We start from the raw sequence: 17,289 nt of genomic DNA, 5'->3' as shown, positions 1-17,289 counted from the left end.
TGGCATACATATTTTGGGGACCTCTGCATGTTATAAAGTACAGTGAGATACAGATAGAAAGGAATATAAGTACAATGTTTCAGACTTTTCTTTGTGGAGAACGATACTGCTGAAGACAACAGAAAAAAATTTTTTTTATCTAAGTGTCATTAGCTCATTAGGAAAAAAATATAAAGAACAATTAAAAGTAATGAATCACAGATTGGAGATTAATGTGACACCCATGAGAGCTTGAAAACAAAATACTATCTCCTGCAGTTAACGGAAGTAAAAGATAAGTTTTATTTCCAAGGTATGATGATAAAAATAAAAGAAATCCTGAGTATGTCAATGTTCAGCTTTAGATAACCTACCTTGGGTTCTTTGGTCTGGATAGAAAAAATGGAATTAGGCTGTCGTTTTGTTCTGAGGACAGTATCCTTTGCTTTACAGAAGCTTTTCAGTTTCAGGAGGTTCCATTTATTGATTGTTGCTCATAGACCCTGTGCTGTTGGTGTTCTGTTCAGGAAGCTGTCTCCTGTACCAATGAGTTCAAGGGTATTCCCAACTTTCTCTTCTCAGCGGTTTAGTGTGTCTAGTTTTATGTTGAGATCTTTGATCCACTTGGACTTTAGTTTTTTGCAGGATGATAAGTATGGATCTATTTGCATTTTGCTACCTGTAGACTTCCAGTTAGACCAGCACCATTTGTTGAAGATGCTGTCTTTTACCATTGAATGGATTTGGCATCTGGGTCAAAAATCAAGTGTCCATAAGTGTATGGGTTTATTTCTGTGGATTTACGTCAGGGTCTTCTATTTGATTCCATTGATCCACCATTCTGTTTCTATGCCAGTACCATGCAGTTTTTAGTACTGTTGCTCTATAGTACAGCTTGAGATCAGGGATGGAGTTACCTCCAGAAGATCTTTTACTGTAGAAAATTGTTTTAGCAATTCTAGGTTTCTTGTTGTTCCATATGAAGGTGAGAATTTTTCTTTCAACCTCTGTAAAGAATTGTGTTGGTAATTTGATGGGAATTGCATTGAATCTGTAGATTGCTTTTGGAAAGATGGTCATTTTTACTATGTTAATCCTGCCAAGCCATGAGCATGGGAACAAAACAACAGCCTACAGATTGGGAAAAGATCTTCACCAACCTTATATCTGATAGAGGGCTAATATCTAGTATATATAAAGAACTAAAGAATTTAAACAGCAAAAAATCAAGAAATCCAATTAAAAATGGAGTACAGAGCTAAACAGACAATTCTCTGCAGAGGAATATTGAATGGCAGAAAAAACACTTAAAGAAATTTTTAACCTCATTAGCCATCAGGGAAATGCAAATCAAAATGACCCTAAGATTTCACCTTACACCCATCAGAATGACTAAGATCAAAAACTCCAAGAAAACACTTCCTGGAGAGGTTGTGGAGAAAGGGGAACCCTTCTCCACTGTTGGTGGGAATGTAAACTTGTACAACCACTCTGGAAATCAATCTGGCACTTTCTCAGACAACTAAGAATAGTGCTTCCTCAAGATCCAGTTATACCACCCCTAGGCATATATCCAAAAGATTCTCAAGTACACAATAAGGATATTTGCTCAACTATGTTTGTAACAGCCTTATGTGTAATAGCCAGAAGCTGGAAGCAGCCCAGATGTCCCTCCGTGGAGGAATGGATGCACAAATTGTGGTATATCTACACAATGGAATATTACTCAGCAATAAAAAACAAGGAAATCATGAAATTTGCAGGTAAATAGAGGGGTCTGAAAAATATCATCCTGAGTGAGCTATCCCAGAAGCAGAAAAATGCACACAGTATATACTTACTCATATAGATATATAATATAAGATAAACCTACTAAAATCTGTACACCTAAAGAAACTAATCAAGAGGGAAGACTCTTGCTAAAATGCTAAATTCCTATCCAGAAAGGCAAAGAGGGTAGACATCAGAAGAAAGAGATAAGAGGGAACAAGTCAGGAGCCAGACACAGAGGACCTCTGAAAAGCTCTGCCTTGTAGAATATCAATGTAGATACTGAGACTTATGGGCAACCTTTGGGCAGAGTGCAGGGAATCTTAGGAAAGAAGTGGAAAACAGTAAGATCTGGAGAGGACAGGAACTCCATAATGAGAGCAACAGAACCAAAAAATCTGAGCACAGGGGTCTTTCCTGAGACTGCTATTCCAACCAAGGACTATGCATGGAGATAACCTAAGACCCCTGCACAGATGTAACCCATGGCAGTTCAGTATCCAAGTGGGGTCCATTGTAATAGGAACAGGGACTGTCTCTGACATAAACTGATTGACCATTTCTTTAATTACCTCCCCCTGAGGGGTAAGCAGCATTACCAGGCCACAGAAGAAGACAAGGCAGCCACTCCTGATGAGACCTAATTGATTAAGATCAAAAGGAAGGAAAAGAAGTCCTCACCTACCAGTGGACTTGGGGAGGGGCATGCATGCAGAGGGTGGAGGAAGGGAGAGATTGGGACGAAAGGAGGGAGGAAACCATAAGTGGTATACAAAGTGAATAAAGTGCAATTAATAAAGAATTAAAAAAAAGAAAAATGGAATTACAATATATATATATATATATATATATATATACACACACACACAAACAGTTTGCACTGATTCACCACAAGGCATAGAGTGCATAGGCACTGAGCTAATTTTCTTTATATTTTAACACTTATTTATCTTATTTTATACTTAGGAGTGTTTCATGTGCATTTATATATATGTAATGTGAACTTGATTTGTGCAAATAGAGGACAAAAGTAGGTTTTCTGATCCCCTGAAACCAGATACCTGCAGTTGTTTGCTATTATGTGGACCCTGGAAACACAAACCAGGTCTCTGCACCAAGTGTTATTAACCACTGAGCTATCGTTCCAGCCCCAATAACTAAATCTTCTAAGTAGGTCATTTCTCTTTGTCATTGACCATTAGCCTCTCTCTGCTTCAAAACTGTACAGTGCTTTATACCACATAACTCTACGTATATCTATAGTTGGTACTGTTTATCCCTTCCAAGTGAAATGAAATTAACCAGTGAAATGAAAAACAGAGTCAACTTATAATATTTTCCTTAGGAAGTGCTGAATCTTTAATGAGAGGAAAGACAAAAGGAACTTCAGGATGTAGACAAGGCATATAAGGAGAAGCCAAGATAGTCTTTTTTTTTCAATTCTTTATTAATTACACTTTATTCATTTTGTTTTCCCCCTGTTGTTCCCTTCCTTTTCTCCTCCTCCCCTCCCAATCCTTCCCTTTCTCTCCCTTCTCCACTCATGCCTCTCCCCAAATCCACAGATAAGAGAGGCCTTCTTTTCCTTCCTTCTAATCCTAGTCTATTATGTCTCATCAGGTGTGGCTGCATTGTCTTCTTCTTTGGCCTGGTAAGGCTGATTCCTCCTCAGGAGGAGGTGATTAAAGAGCAGACAAATCAGTTCATATCAGAGACAGTCCCTATTCCCATTACTGTGGAACCCGCTTGGACACTGAACTGCCATGGGCTATATATCTGTGCAGGAGGCCTAGGTTATCTACATGAATGGTCCTTGGTTGTATCCAGCTATAGCACACCTAGGATATTAGGGAAATGCAAATCAAAACGACCCTAAGATTTCACCTTCTACACATCAGAATGGTTAAGATCAAAAACTCAAGTGACAACACATGCTGGAGAGGTTGTGGAGAAAGGGGAACCTTTCTCCATTACTGGTGGGAATGTAAACTTGTAAGAAAAAAAACTATGGAAATCAATCTGGTGCTTCCTCAGACAACTACAAATAGTGCTTCCTCAAGATCCATCATAATAACACTCTTAGGCATATACACAAAAGAGGCTCAAGTACACAAGAAAGACATTTGCTCAAACATGTTTGTAGCAGCTTTATTTGTAATAGTCACAACCTGGAAACAACCCAGATGTCCCTCAATGGAGGAATGGATATAGAAATTGTGGTACATGCACACAATGGAATATTACTCAGCAATTAAAAAGAAGAAAATCATGAAATTTGCAGGTAAATCTGGGAACTGGAAAAGATCATCCTGAGTGAGCTATCCCAGAAGGAGAAAGACACACACGGTATATACTCAGTCACATAGGCATATAATATAGGATAAACCTACTAAAATCTGTACACCTAAAGAAACTAATTAGGAGGGAGGACTCTTGCTAAAATACTCAAACCCTAGCCAAGATTGTCTTAAGAATGCAAAACACTGTGGGTTCTGGACAAAGGGAAGGCAGAAGACAGTGTTGACTAAGGTTGAGTTTATTCCTAGGAATATGCACTCTCATTACAGAGCACTTATTTTCTAATATTAGGTATTCTTAGTTCCTGATTCATTCAGCCATCACTATGACTCATAATTAGTAATGGAATCTTCAGTTATAGCCACACTTTCATATACTGTTGCTTGTATAGTATGCACTGACTGCCTGCACTTTCATAATCATTTTTTTACTTCCTGTTCCTCCTTGCTTATCTTTTTTCTTTTTAATTTAATTTATTTTATTTTTAATTACACGTTATTTACTTTGTACCCCCCCCTCTAGTTCCCTCCTTTCTACCCTCCCAAACCCTCCCTTCCTGACACTTCTCCATGCAAGCCCTTCCCAAGTCCACTGGTAGGGGAGGGTTTATTTTTCTTCCTTCTGATCCTAGTATGTTAGGTCTCATCACGAGTGGCTGCATTGTCTTCCTCTGTGGCCTGGTAAGGCTGCTCCCCCCTCAGGGGGAGGTGATCAGAGAACAGGGCAATCAGTTCATGTCAGAAGCAGTCCCTGTTCCCATTACTATGGAACCCACTTGGACACTGAACTGCCATGGGCTACATCTGTGCAGGGGTTCTAGAATATCCCCATGCATGGTACTTGGCCTTCTTGCTTATCTTTCATGATTTACCTTTCAAAGACCCTGCCTTAGAAAATGTACAGTGTTTAACTGCCTCATACTATCCCTTTGGGATCTTTCATACAGTAGGAAGATACATTTGATTCAACAGCATCCATTTTCATAATTTATATAAACAAACAGTATTGATTTTCTTATACTTTCTACCCATCATAAGACACATTCTCATAAATATACACAGAGAAAATTTAGAAAACCACACAAACACAGAAAGAATTCTTTACCAAAACTACACAAAGTTCTTCTTAGAGAGGTAAATACCAAATCCATTTGGGGTATTAAGTAGAGTTTTAAAGTTTTTCTGAGAAAAGGTATTCTTTAAGATAAAAAACTAAAGTGACAACACGTGCTGGAGAAGATGTGGAAAAAGGGAAACCCTTCTCCAGTGCTGATGGGAATGAAAAATTTTACAACCACTTTGGAAATCAATGTGGCACTTCCTCAGACAATTAGGAATAGTGCTTCCTCAAAATCCAGCTATAAGGAGATTCAGCAAGATGGCAAAGCCAGGACGACTCTCCTTTTGACCAGCAGCACAGCAGGATTAGCACAGTGACCAGAAGTCAGAACTCCCAGCCCTAAAACACAAGTGATTGTGTTTCCCAGGTGAGAGGATAACTCACAGTGAGGGATTCAACCAGCTTTAATTCACGCACCTAAACCACAGAAGAGATCCCGGTTCCACCAAGTGCTTGGTCACCAGCCAAGAGCCACACACCAGTGTGCTCTGATTACTGTCCCAGACTGAACTGTGGGCACTAATACATCAGAGACTAGGATGTCCAGTCAAGAGATAACCCCACGGTTCAGGAAAAGATTGGGACCGACCTTAGATCACCCAGACATTCCATGGAAAAGACTCTGGGTTCCACGGGTGCCCAGGGGCCAACCCAAAGCTAGAGCCAGAAACCCAGGTGCCGGCAGAGAGTCCTGGGTGTGCACCTGATTTGCTGCCCCAGATAGGACTGTGGGCCCCAAGGCACAAGAGACTGAGTTTCTCTGTCGGGTGCAAACCCACAGGGAGGGTTACAGCTGGTCTGATCTCAGAGCTGTCAGCCAATACCACCACCTCGAAAAGGTCTCAGGAAATGTTACCCAGTTTCAGCAGATGCCCAGGCAATCAATCCCCAGAAAGGCAGAGCCAAGTAAGCCTGTGCCTGCGGGTTCTACTCGCCATCACAGACAGAACAGCTGTCCTCAAAGCAAAGACTAGGTGTTGCTGTCAGGAGGAAACCCCACAGCAGGGGGATCATCAGGTCCAACGCTCAGGAAACCCAGCTCCAGAAGACTTTCTGGATTCATGCAGACTCTAGGCACTAGCCTTCAACTGCAGGAAGGAGCACTGTACTCACCCGCCATTATTGAGTACCACGAGGGCACTGGGCCACAGAGCTGCATCCTCAGACCTATAAAAGCCAAAGAACCATTACAGCAGCCCTCAGATACTGCTCCAAGGATCAATCAGTTATCCCTAGCTAAACTGACAAAATATGGGAATCCCTTGGTCTTCAAGGGGGCTGAACCCAACAATTACACCTTAAGAGCAACAGCTGCTGCACACTAAATTCAAAACAAGGAACCCAGAAGCAGGGCAGCCATCACCAGGACCTCTCCTGAGAAGAAGAGAACCTTGCTGAACACCACAGTTACCACACAGGTCCATATGCCTAAAGTGAACTGTGACAATTCCTGAGAAGCACCACCATTCAGTTGACCATACACAAAAAGCATAAGAAAACTTCAGAACCCCGCAAGTGGATTCTCCCTACCCCAGGACCAGAAATTAACAGACAACACCTGAGACAGAGAGATGGGTAGAGGCCAGTTAAAAAGCACAACTAACAAAAGGCAAAGCAATATGGAATACCCAGAACCCAGTTATCTAGGGGCAAGTAGCCCTGGACAATCTAACGTAAGTGAAATTCAAGAAGATGACCTTACATCTATGCTTATGAAAAGGTAAATGGAGGAAATATCTCAGAAGATGGAAAGATCTCCCATGCTCATGGATTGGTAGGATTAACATTGTGAAAATGGCTGTCCTGACAAAAGCAATCTACAGATTCAATGAAATTCCCATCAAAATACCAACTCAATGCTTTACAGACCTTGAAAAAAAGATTCTCAGCTTCATATGGAGAAACAAAAAACCCAGAATCTCCAAAACAATCCTGTACAACAACAGATCATCTGGAGGTATCTCCATCCCCGATCTCAAGTTGTACTACAAAGCAATAGCAATAAAAACTGCATGATATTGGCCTAAAAACAGAAAGGAGGATCAATGGAACCACATAGAAGATCCAGAAATAAACCCACACACCTATGAATACTCGATATTTGACAAAGAAGCCAAAACCATTCAATGGAAAAAAGACAGCATCTTCAACAAATGGTGCTGGTCCAACTGGATGTCCACATGCAGAAAAATGAAAATAGATCTATATTTATCACCCTGCACAAAACTAAAGTCCAAGTGGATCAAAGACCTCAACATAAAACCAGATACTCTAAATCTCTTAGAAGAAAAAGTGGGGAACAGCCTAGAACTCATTGCCACAGGAGACAACTTCCTGAACAGAACACCAACAGCACAGGCTCTAAGAGCAACAATCAATAAATGGGACCTCATGAACCTGAACAGCTTCTGTAAAGCAAAGGACACTGTCATCAAAACAAAACGCCTGCCTACAGATTGGAAAAGAATCTTCACTAACCCTTTATCTGACAGAGGACTAATATCGAGTATATACAAAGAACTAAAGAAGCTGAAAAACAGCAAACCAAGTAATCCCAATAAAAAATGGGGAACAGAGCTAAACAGAGAATTCTTGACAGAAGAATATCAAATGGCAGAGAAACACTTAAAGAAATGCTCATCCTCATTAGCCATCAGGGAAATGCAAATCAAAACGACGCTGAGATATCACCTTACACCCATCAGAATGGCCAAAATGAAAAACTCAAAGGGCAACACATGCTGGAGAGGTTGTGGAGAAAGGGGAACCCTCCTCCACTGCTGGTGGGAATGTAAACTGGTACAACCACTCTGGAAATCTATCTGGCGCTTTCTAAGACAATTAGGAATAGTGCTTCCTCAAGACCCAGCTATACCACTGCTAGGTATATATCCAAAGTTTGCTCAAGTACACAAAAGGGATATTTGCTCAACCATGTTTATAGCAGCTTTATTTGTAATAGGCAGAACCTGGAAACAACCCAGATGTCCATCAACGGAGGAATGGGTACAGAAATTGTGGTATTTTTACACAATGGAATACTACTCAGCAATCAAAAAGGAGGAAATCATGAAATTTGCAGGCAAATGGTGGAATCTAGAAAAGATCATCTTGAGTGAAATATCCCAGAAGGAGAAAGACAAACACGGTATATACTCACTTATATAGACCTATAAGATATAATAAACATAATGAAATCTATACACCTAAAAAAGATAATCAAGAGAGCGGGGTAAGATTATCAATCCTCGTTTTGAAAGACAGATGGGATACGCATTGAACATTGACAGGAGTCTACTGAGCGCATTGGAAAGACTCTAACTAGCGGTGTTTTCAAAGCAAAGACTCGTGACCAAAACTTTGGCAGGGTGCAGGGAATCATAAGAAAGAAAGGGAGTTAGACTGATGAGGAAAGGATAGGAGCTCCACAAGGACCAAATATATCTGGGCACAGGGTCTTTTCTGAGACTGACATGCAACCAAGGACCATGTATGAATGTAACCTAGAACCTCTGCTCAGATGTAGCCTGTGGTAGCTCAGTAACCAATTGGTTTCCCATAGTGAGGGGAACAAGGACTATTTCTAACAGGAACTGAATGGCTGGCTCTTTGGCCTCCCCACCCCCCAAGGGAGGAGCAGTCTTGTTAGGCTACAGAGGAGAGCTTTGCAGCCAGTCCTGAGGATACCTGATGAAACAGGATCAGATGAATGGGGAGGAGGTCCCCCCTATCAGTGGACTTGGCAAGGGGCATGGTGGAGAGGAGGGAGGGAGGGAGGGAATGGGAGGGAATGAGGGATCAGGACACGGCTGGGGTACATCGTTAATAAAATGTAACTTATAAGAAAAAAATACAATACGAAAAAAAGAAAAAAAAGAATTAAGGGAAGATATAAAACAGATTATGTTCATCTGTAAATAAATACAAGAAGATGCAGGCAAACAGTTTGTGGCTTTCAGAGAGGAAATGATTAAATCACTGAAAGAAATAAAAGAAATAGAAGAATGTTCAAAGAAACAGCTGAAGGAATTGAAGGAAAAACAGGAAAATACAGTCAGACAGGTGAAGGAAATCCACAAAACAATTCAAGATATGAAGATAGAATTGCAAAAATTAAAGAAACACAAATGGAAGAAATCATGGAGAGGGAGAATTGGGAAAGAAAACAGGAACTACAGTGGTAAGCATAAACAACAGACTACAAGAGATGGAAGAAAGAATCTCAGGTGTGGAAGATACAATGGAATAAATAGATGTATCAATCAAAGAAAATGTTAAATCTAAAAAATTCCTGACACAGACCATCCAAGAAATTGAAGACATCATAAAAAGACAAAACCTAAGAATAATAGGAATAGAAGAAATAGAAGATTCCCTCCACCAAGGCCCAGAAAATATTTTCAACCAAATCACTGAAGAAAATTTCCCCAAATTAAGGGGAGTCCTATAAGAATACAAGAGGCCTACAAAACAACTAATAAATTAGACCAGAAAAGAAAATCCTCCCCTCACATAATAATCAAAATAATAAGTATACAGAACAAAGAAAAAACACTAAAAGCTGCAAGGGAAAAAGGCCAAGTAATATATAATGGCAAACACATCAGAATTACACCTGAATTCTCAAGAGAAACTATGAAAGCCAGAAGAGCCTGGATGGATATCATGCAGAACCTAAGAGAACACAGATATCAGCCTAGGCTACTGTACCCAGCAAAACACTCAGTCCTCATAGACAGTGAAAACAAGATATTCAATGACAAAAACAAATTTCAACAATACCTACACACAAATCCAGCATTACAGAAGATACTAGGGAGAAAAATACCACCCAAGAAAACTAATTACTTTCAAGAAAACACAGGAAATAAATAACCTCACTACATCAAAACAAAAAGTAGCCAAACACACAAACACACTATCATAACCAACATAAATATCAAAGGATCTAACAGTTACTGGCCATTAATCTCCCTCAACATCAATTGACTCAATTCTCCAATAAAAAGACACAGACTAACAGAATGGATGTGTAAACAAGACCCAACAATCTGTTGCATATGGGAAACACATCTATATCACAAAGATAGACATTACATGAGAGTAAAGGACTGGAAGACAGTTTTTCAAGCAAATGGACAGAAGAAGCAAGCAGGAGTAGCCATTCTAATATCTAATAAAATAGATTTTCAACCAAAATTAATCAAAAGAGATGGGGAATGTTATTTCATATTCATCAAAAGAAAAATCCACCAGTAAGATATCACAACCCTGAACATTTATGCCCCAAATATAAGGGCACCCACATTTGTAAAAGAAACTTTAATAAAATTTAAACCACACATTAATAGTGGGAGACTTCAAGACCCTACTCTCAACAAAGGACAGGTCAACAAAACAGAAATTGAATAAAGAAACAATAACTGTGACAGAGGTCATGAATCAAATAGACCTTACGGACAGCTACAGAACCTTTCACCCAAACACAAAAGAATTTCGCTTCTTCTCAGCACCTCATGGAACCTTCTCCAAAATAGACCATATCATTGGGCACAAAGCAAGACTCAACAGATAAAAGAAGATTGAAATAATCCCTTATATTCTATCGGATCACCATGGACTAAATCTGGACCTCGATAATAAAAATAGCAAAAGGCCTACACACAAATGTAAACTGAAAAACTTAATATTAAAATGACAGGTGGGTCAGAGAAGAAATAAAGACAGAAATTAAAGACTTCCTAGAATGCAATGAAAATGAAGGCACAACATACCCAAACTTATGGGACACGATGAAAGCAGTGTTAAGAAGAAACTTAATGGCACTAAGTGCTTTCAAGAAGAAATCTGAAACATCCCATGCAAGCAAATTAATGGCTCACTTAAAAGCCCTAGGAAAAAAAAATAAGCAGACACAACAAAGAGGAGTAGACAGCTCGGAATAAACAAACTCAGGGCTGAAATCAATCAATTAGAAATAAATAAAACAATTCAAAGAATCAATGATACCAAGAGCTGGTACTTTGAGAAAATCAACAAGATAGACAAATCCTTAGCCAAACTAACTAAAAGGCAGAGAGACACTATCCAAATCACCAAAATCAGAAACGAAAAGGGGACATAACCACAGATACTGAAGTAATCCAAACAATAATTAGATCTTACTTCAAAAGTCTATATGCCACAAAATTTGAAAATCTAAATGAAATGGACAATTTTATTGACTGATTCTACATGCCAAAGCTGAATTAAGACCAGGTAAACCAATTAAATAGTCCTATATCTCCTAAGGAAATAGAAGCTGTCATCAAAAGTCTACCATGCAAGAAAAGGACAGGGGAAGATGGTTTTATCGCAGAATTCTACCAGACCTTCAAAGAAGAACTAACACCAATTCCCTTCAAACTATTCCACAAAATAGAAACAGAAGGAACACTACCAAACTCATTCTATGAAGCCACAGTCACCTTGGTACCTAAACCTCACAAAGACCCAACAAAGAGAATTTCAGGCCAATCTCCTTCATGAACATCGAAGCAAAAATACTCGACAAAATACTTGCAAACCAAATTCAAGAACACATCAAAGATATCATCCACTATGACCAAGTAGGCTTCATCCCAGGCATGCAAGGGTGGTTCAATATATGAAAATCCATCAATGTGATTGACCACATAAACAAACCGAAAGAGAAAAACCACATGATCATCTCCTTAGATGGTGAAAAGGCATTTGACAAAATGCAACATCCATTCATGTTTTAAGTCTTGGAGATATCAGGAGTACAAGGCACATACCTGAACATAGTAAAGGCAATATACAGCAAGCCTATAGCGAATATCAAACTCAATGGAGAGAAACTTAAATCAATCCCACTGAAAACAGGGACAAGGCAAGGCTGCCCACTCTCTCCATATCTCTTCAACATTGTTCTTGAAGTTCTTGCTAGAGCAATAAGATAATTGAAGGAGATCAAGGGGATACAAATAGGAAAGGAAGAAGTCAAAGTATCACTATTTGCAGATGATATGATAGTATATCTGAGTGACCCCAAAAACTCTAACAGGGAACTCCTACAGATGATTAACACCTTCAGCAAAGTGGCTGAATACAAAATTAACTCGAAAAAAAATCAGTCGCCCTCCTGCATTCAAAAGACAAAAGGGCTGAGAAAGAAATTAGGGAAACAACACCCTTCACAATAATCACCAAGAACATAAAGTACCTTGGTGTGAACCTAACCAAATAAGTCAAAGATTATATGAAAAAAAAAATTTCCACTCTCTGAAGAAAGAATTAGAAGAAGATATTAGAATATGGAAAGATCTCCGATGCTCATGGCTTGGCAGGATTAATATAGTAAAGATGGTCATCTTACCAAAAGCAATCTACGGATTCAATGAAATTCCCACCAAATTACCAACACAATTATTTACATTTCTTGAGAGAAAAATTCTCACCTTCATATGGAGCAACAAGAAACGTAGAATTGCTAACATAATTCTCTACAGTAAAATATCTTCAGGAGGTATCTCCATCCCTGATCTCAAGCTGTACTATAGGGCAACAATACAAAAAACTGCATGGTCCTGCCATAGAAATAGACTGGTGGATCAATATAATCGAATAGAAGACCCTGACATAAATCCATACACTTATGGACACCTGATTTTTGACAAAGATGTCAAATCCATTCAATGGAAAAAAGAAAGCACCTTCAACAAATTGTGCTGGTCTAATTGGATGTCTACATGTAAAAATATGCAAATATATCCATACTTATCACCCTGCACAAAACTAAAGTCCAAGTGGATCAAAGACCTCAACAATAAACCAGACACACTAAACTGCTTAGAAGAAAAAGTGGGGAAGAATCTTGAACTCATTGGCACAGGAGACAACTTCCTGAATAGAACTCCAACAGCCCAGGCTCCAAGATCAACAATCAATACATGTGACCTCATGAAACTGAAAATTTTCTGTAAAGCAAAGGACACTGTTGTCAGAACAAAATGATTGCCTACAGATTGGGAAAGGATCTTCACCAACCCTATACCTGACATAAGACTAATATCCAGTATATTTAAAGAACTAAAGAATTTAAACAGCAAAAAAATCAAGTAATCTAATTAAAAAATGGAGTACAGAGCTACACAGAGAATTCTCTGCAGAGGAATATCGAATGGCAGAGAAACACTTAAAGAAATGCTCAACCTCATTAGCCATCAGGGAAATGCAAATCAAAACGACCCTAAGATTTCACCTTACCCCCATCAGAATAATTAAGATAAAAATCTCAGGAGATAACACGTGCTGGAGAGGTTGTGGAGAAAGGAGAACCCTCCTCTACTGCTGGTGGGAATGTGAACTTGTACAATAACTCTGGAAATCAATCTGACACTTTCTCAGACAACTAGGAATAGTGTTTCCTCAAGATACAGCTATACCACTCCTCGGCATATACCCAAAAGACTCTCAAGTACACAATAAGAACATTTGCTCCACCATGTTTGTAGCAGCCTTATTTGTAATAGCCAGAAGCTGGAAACAGCCCAGATGCCCCTCAGTGGAGGAATGGATGCACAAATTCTGGTATATTTACACAATGAAATATTAGTCAGAAAAAAAAGGAAATCATGACATTTGCAAGTAAATAGAGTGATCTGGAAGTATCTTCCTGAGTGAGCTATCCCAGAAGCAGAAAATGCCCACGGTATATACTCAGTCTTATAGACATATAATATTGGATAAACCTACTATAATCTGTATACCTAAAGAAACTAATCAAGAGGGAGGAATCTTGCAATAATGCTCAATTCCTAACCAGGAAGGCAAAGAGGATGGGCATCAGAAGAAGGAGAAAACAGGGAGTAAGTCAGGAGCCTGGCATAGAGGACCTCTGAAAGGCTCTGCCCTGGAGACTATCCATGCAAATGGTGAGACTTATGTGCAACCTTTGGGGAGAGTGCAGGGAATCTTATGAAAGAAGTGGGAAACAGTAAGATCTGGAGAGGACAGGAACTCGACAAGGAGAGCAACAGAACCAAAAAATCTGAGCACAGGTTTCTTTTGTAAGACTGATACTCCAAACAAGGCCTATGCATGGAGATAACCTAAGACCCCTAGACAGATGTAGCCCATGGCAGTTCAGTATTCAAGTGGGATTCATTGTAATAGAAACAGGGACTATCTCTGAAATGAACTGATTGGCTTGCTCTTTAATTACCTCTCCCTAAGGGGGAAGCAGCATTACCAGGCCACAGAAGAAGACAATGCAGCCTCTCCTGATGAGACCTAATTGACTAGGATCAGAAGGAAGGAAAAGAAGACCTCCCCTATCAGTGGTCTTGGGGAGGGACATTCATGCAGAGAGTGGAGGAATGGAGGGATTGGAATGGGAGGAGGGAGGCAACCAAAGGGGGATACAAAGTGAATAAAGTGTAATTAATAAAGAATTTTTTTTAAAAAGATCCAGCTCTACCTCTCCTAGGCATATATCCAAAAGATGCTCAAGTACACAAGAAGACCATTTGTTCAGTCATGTCTGTAGTACCTTTAGTCATAATAGCTAGAACCTGGAAACAATGTAGATGTCCCTAAATGAAAGAATGGATACAGAAATTGTGGTACATTTGTACAATGGAATACTACTCAGCAATTAAAACAAGGAAATCATGAAATTTGATGGCAAATAGTGGGATCTAGAAAATATCATCCTGAGTGAGGTATCCTAGAAGCAGAAAGACACACACAGTATATACTCACTTATAAATGAATACTAGACTTAAAAAATAGGCTAAACATACTAAAATCTGTAAACCTAAGGATGCTAAACAAGAAGGAGGAACCAGGGTAAAATGTTCATCCCTCACTTGGAAAGACAAATGGGATGGATATTGGAAGTAGGAGAAAACAAGGAACAGGACAAGAGCCTACCACAGAGGGCCTCTGAAAGACTCTACCTAGCAGCATATCAAAGCAGATTCTGAGACTCATAACTAAACCTTGGGCAGAGTGCAGATAATCATATGAAAGAAGGGAGAGTTAGTCATACCTGTAGAGGACAGGAGCTCCACAAGTACCAAATATATCTGGGCACAGGGGTCTTTTCTGAGACTGATTCTCCAACCAAGAACCATACATGGATACACCCTAGAATCCCTGCTCAGACATAGCCCATGGCAGATCAGTATCCAAGTGGGTTCCCCTGTAAAGGGAATAGGGTCTGTTTCTGACATCAACTTAGTGGCTGGCTCTTTGATCTCCCCCTCCCCCGACTAGGGAGGAGCAGCTTTGCTAGGCCCCAGAGGAGGACATTGAAGCCGTCCTGCTGAGACCTGATAAGCTAGGATCAGATGGAAGGTGAGGAGGACCTCCCCTCTCAGTGGACTTAGAGAGGGGCAGGGAGGAGAAGAGAGAGGGAGGGTGAGATTGGGAGGAGATGAGGGAAGGAGCTACAGCTGAGATATAAAGAAAATAAACTGTAATTAATATAACAATAATTTTAAAACTATATCCTTCTTGATGTAATGGAATTTTATTTCTAGATGAATGGAATTAATGAGTAAGATAAGTAAGCTTCTTAATATTGCATCTTTGGCTTAATAATTGCTCTTATTTTGAAAGTAATCATTGAATCCCTATCAACTAGGTCAGCCATAGAAAGATCAGTTAACAAATGTCTTGGTGGCAGAAATTACCAGTGGCTGGAGAGATGGCTCAGAGTTTAAGAGCACTGACTTCTCTTCCAGAAGTCCTGAGTTCAATTCCAGCACCCACATAGTGGCTCACAACCATCTATCATGAGATATGGTGTCCTCTTCTGACCTTTTAAAAATATTTCATAATGAACCCCATTTTATGTACAAAAAAGGCTCTCACATTTTTAAAAGATAAAATAACTAAAGATTTCTTGATGTAATTAAAATTACCTTGAGGAAAATGGCCTGGTTCTGTTTTTTTTTTTTTCCTTTTTTTCTTAGTTATTTATTTTTGTTTTATGTGCATTGGTGGATTGCGTGCATGTATGTATGTGTGTATGTATGTATGTATGTATGTATGTATGTATGTATGTATGTATGTAGGTATGTGTGAGTGTGTCAGTTTCTGAGGCTACAGACAATAGTTAGTTGCTGTGTGGGTGCTGTAATTTGAACTAGAAGAAGAAATACTAGGAAATGTTTTACAATATGTCTAAAATCCTTACTGGTTAAAGTCATGCAGATTAAATACATTTTTCTGTCTCTCTGTCTCTTTATCTCTCTCTCTCTTTATTTTCTTTTTTTTAATTTTTTAAATTTTTATTTTTTTAATTTTTTATTAATTACAATTTATTCATTTTGTATCCCCTCATAAGCCCCTCCCTCGTCCCCTCCCGATCCCACCCTCCCTCCCCTTTCTGCATGCATGCCACTCCCCAAGTCCACTGATAGGGGAGGTTCTCCTCTTCTTTCTGATCTTAGTCTATCAGTTCTCATCAAAAGTGGCTGCATTGTCCTCTACTGTGGCCTGGTAAGGCTGCTCCCCCCTCAGAGGGAAGTGATCAATGAGCAGGCCAATCAGATTATATCAGAGGCAGTCCCTCTAGCCATTACTATGTAACCCACTTGGACACTGAACTGCCATGGGGTACACCTGTGCAGGGGTTCCAGGTCATCTCCACGAATAGTCCTTGGTTGGAGTATGATTCTCTGGGAAGTTCCCTGTGTTCAAATTATCTTGTTCTGTTGCTCTCCTTGTGGAGTTCCCGTCAGCTCTTACTATTTCCCACTTCTTACATAAAATTCCATTCACTCTGCCCATCAGTTGGCCATTAGGCTCAGCATCTGCTTTGACAGTCTATACTGCAGAAGCTTTCAGAGGCCCTCTGTGGCAGGTTTCAAGGTTGTTTCCTGTTTTCTTCTGGCTTTCAGAGGCCCTCTGTAGCAGGTTCCGAGGTTGTTTCCTATTTTCTTTTTCTTCTGATGTCCATCCTCTTTGCCTTTCAGGATGGGGATTGAACATTTTAGTTAGGGTCCTCTCTTTTGCTTAGTTTGTTTAGATGTACAGATTTTAGTGGGTTTATTCTATGTTGTATGTTTATATGAGTGAGTATATACCATGCGTGTCTTTTTGCTTCTGGGT

Source organism: Psammomys obesus, unplaced genomic scaffold (assembly GCF_907164565.1).
Source record: "Psammomys obesus unplaced genomic scaffold, mPsaObe1.curated_primary_1811, whole genome shotgun sequence".
Taxonomy (NCBI): domain Eukaryota; kingdom Metazoa; phylum Chordata; class Mammalia; order Rodentia; family Muridae; genus Psammomys; species Psammomys obesus.
The sequence above is the reverse complement of the archived record's forward strand: the minus strand, read 5'-3'. Positions refer to the sequence as shown.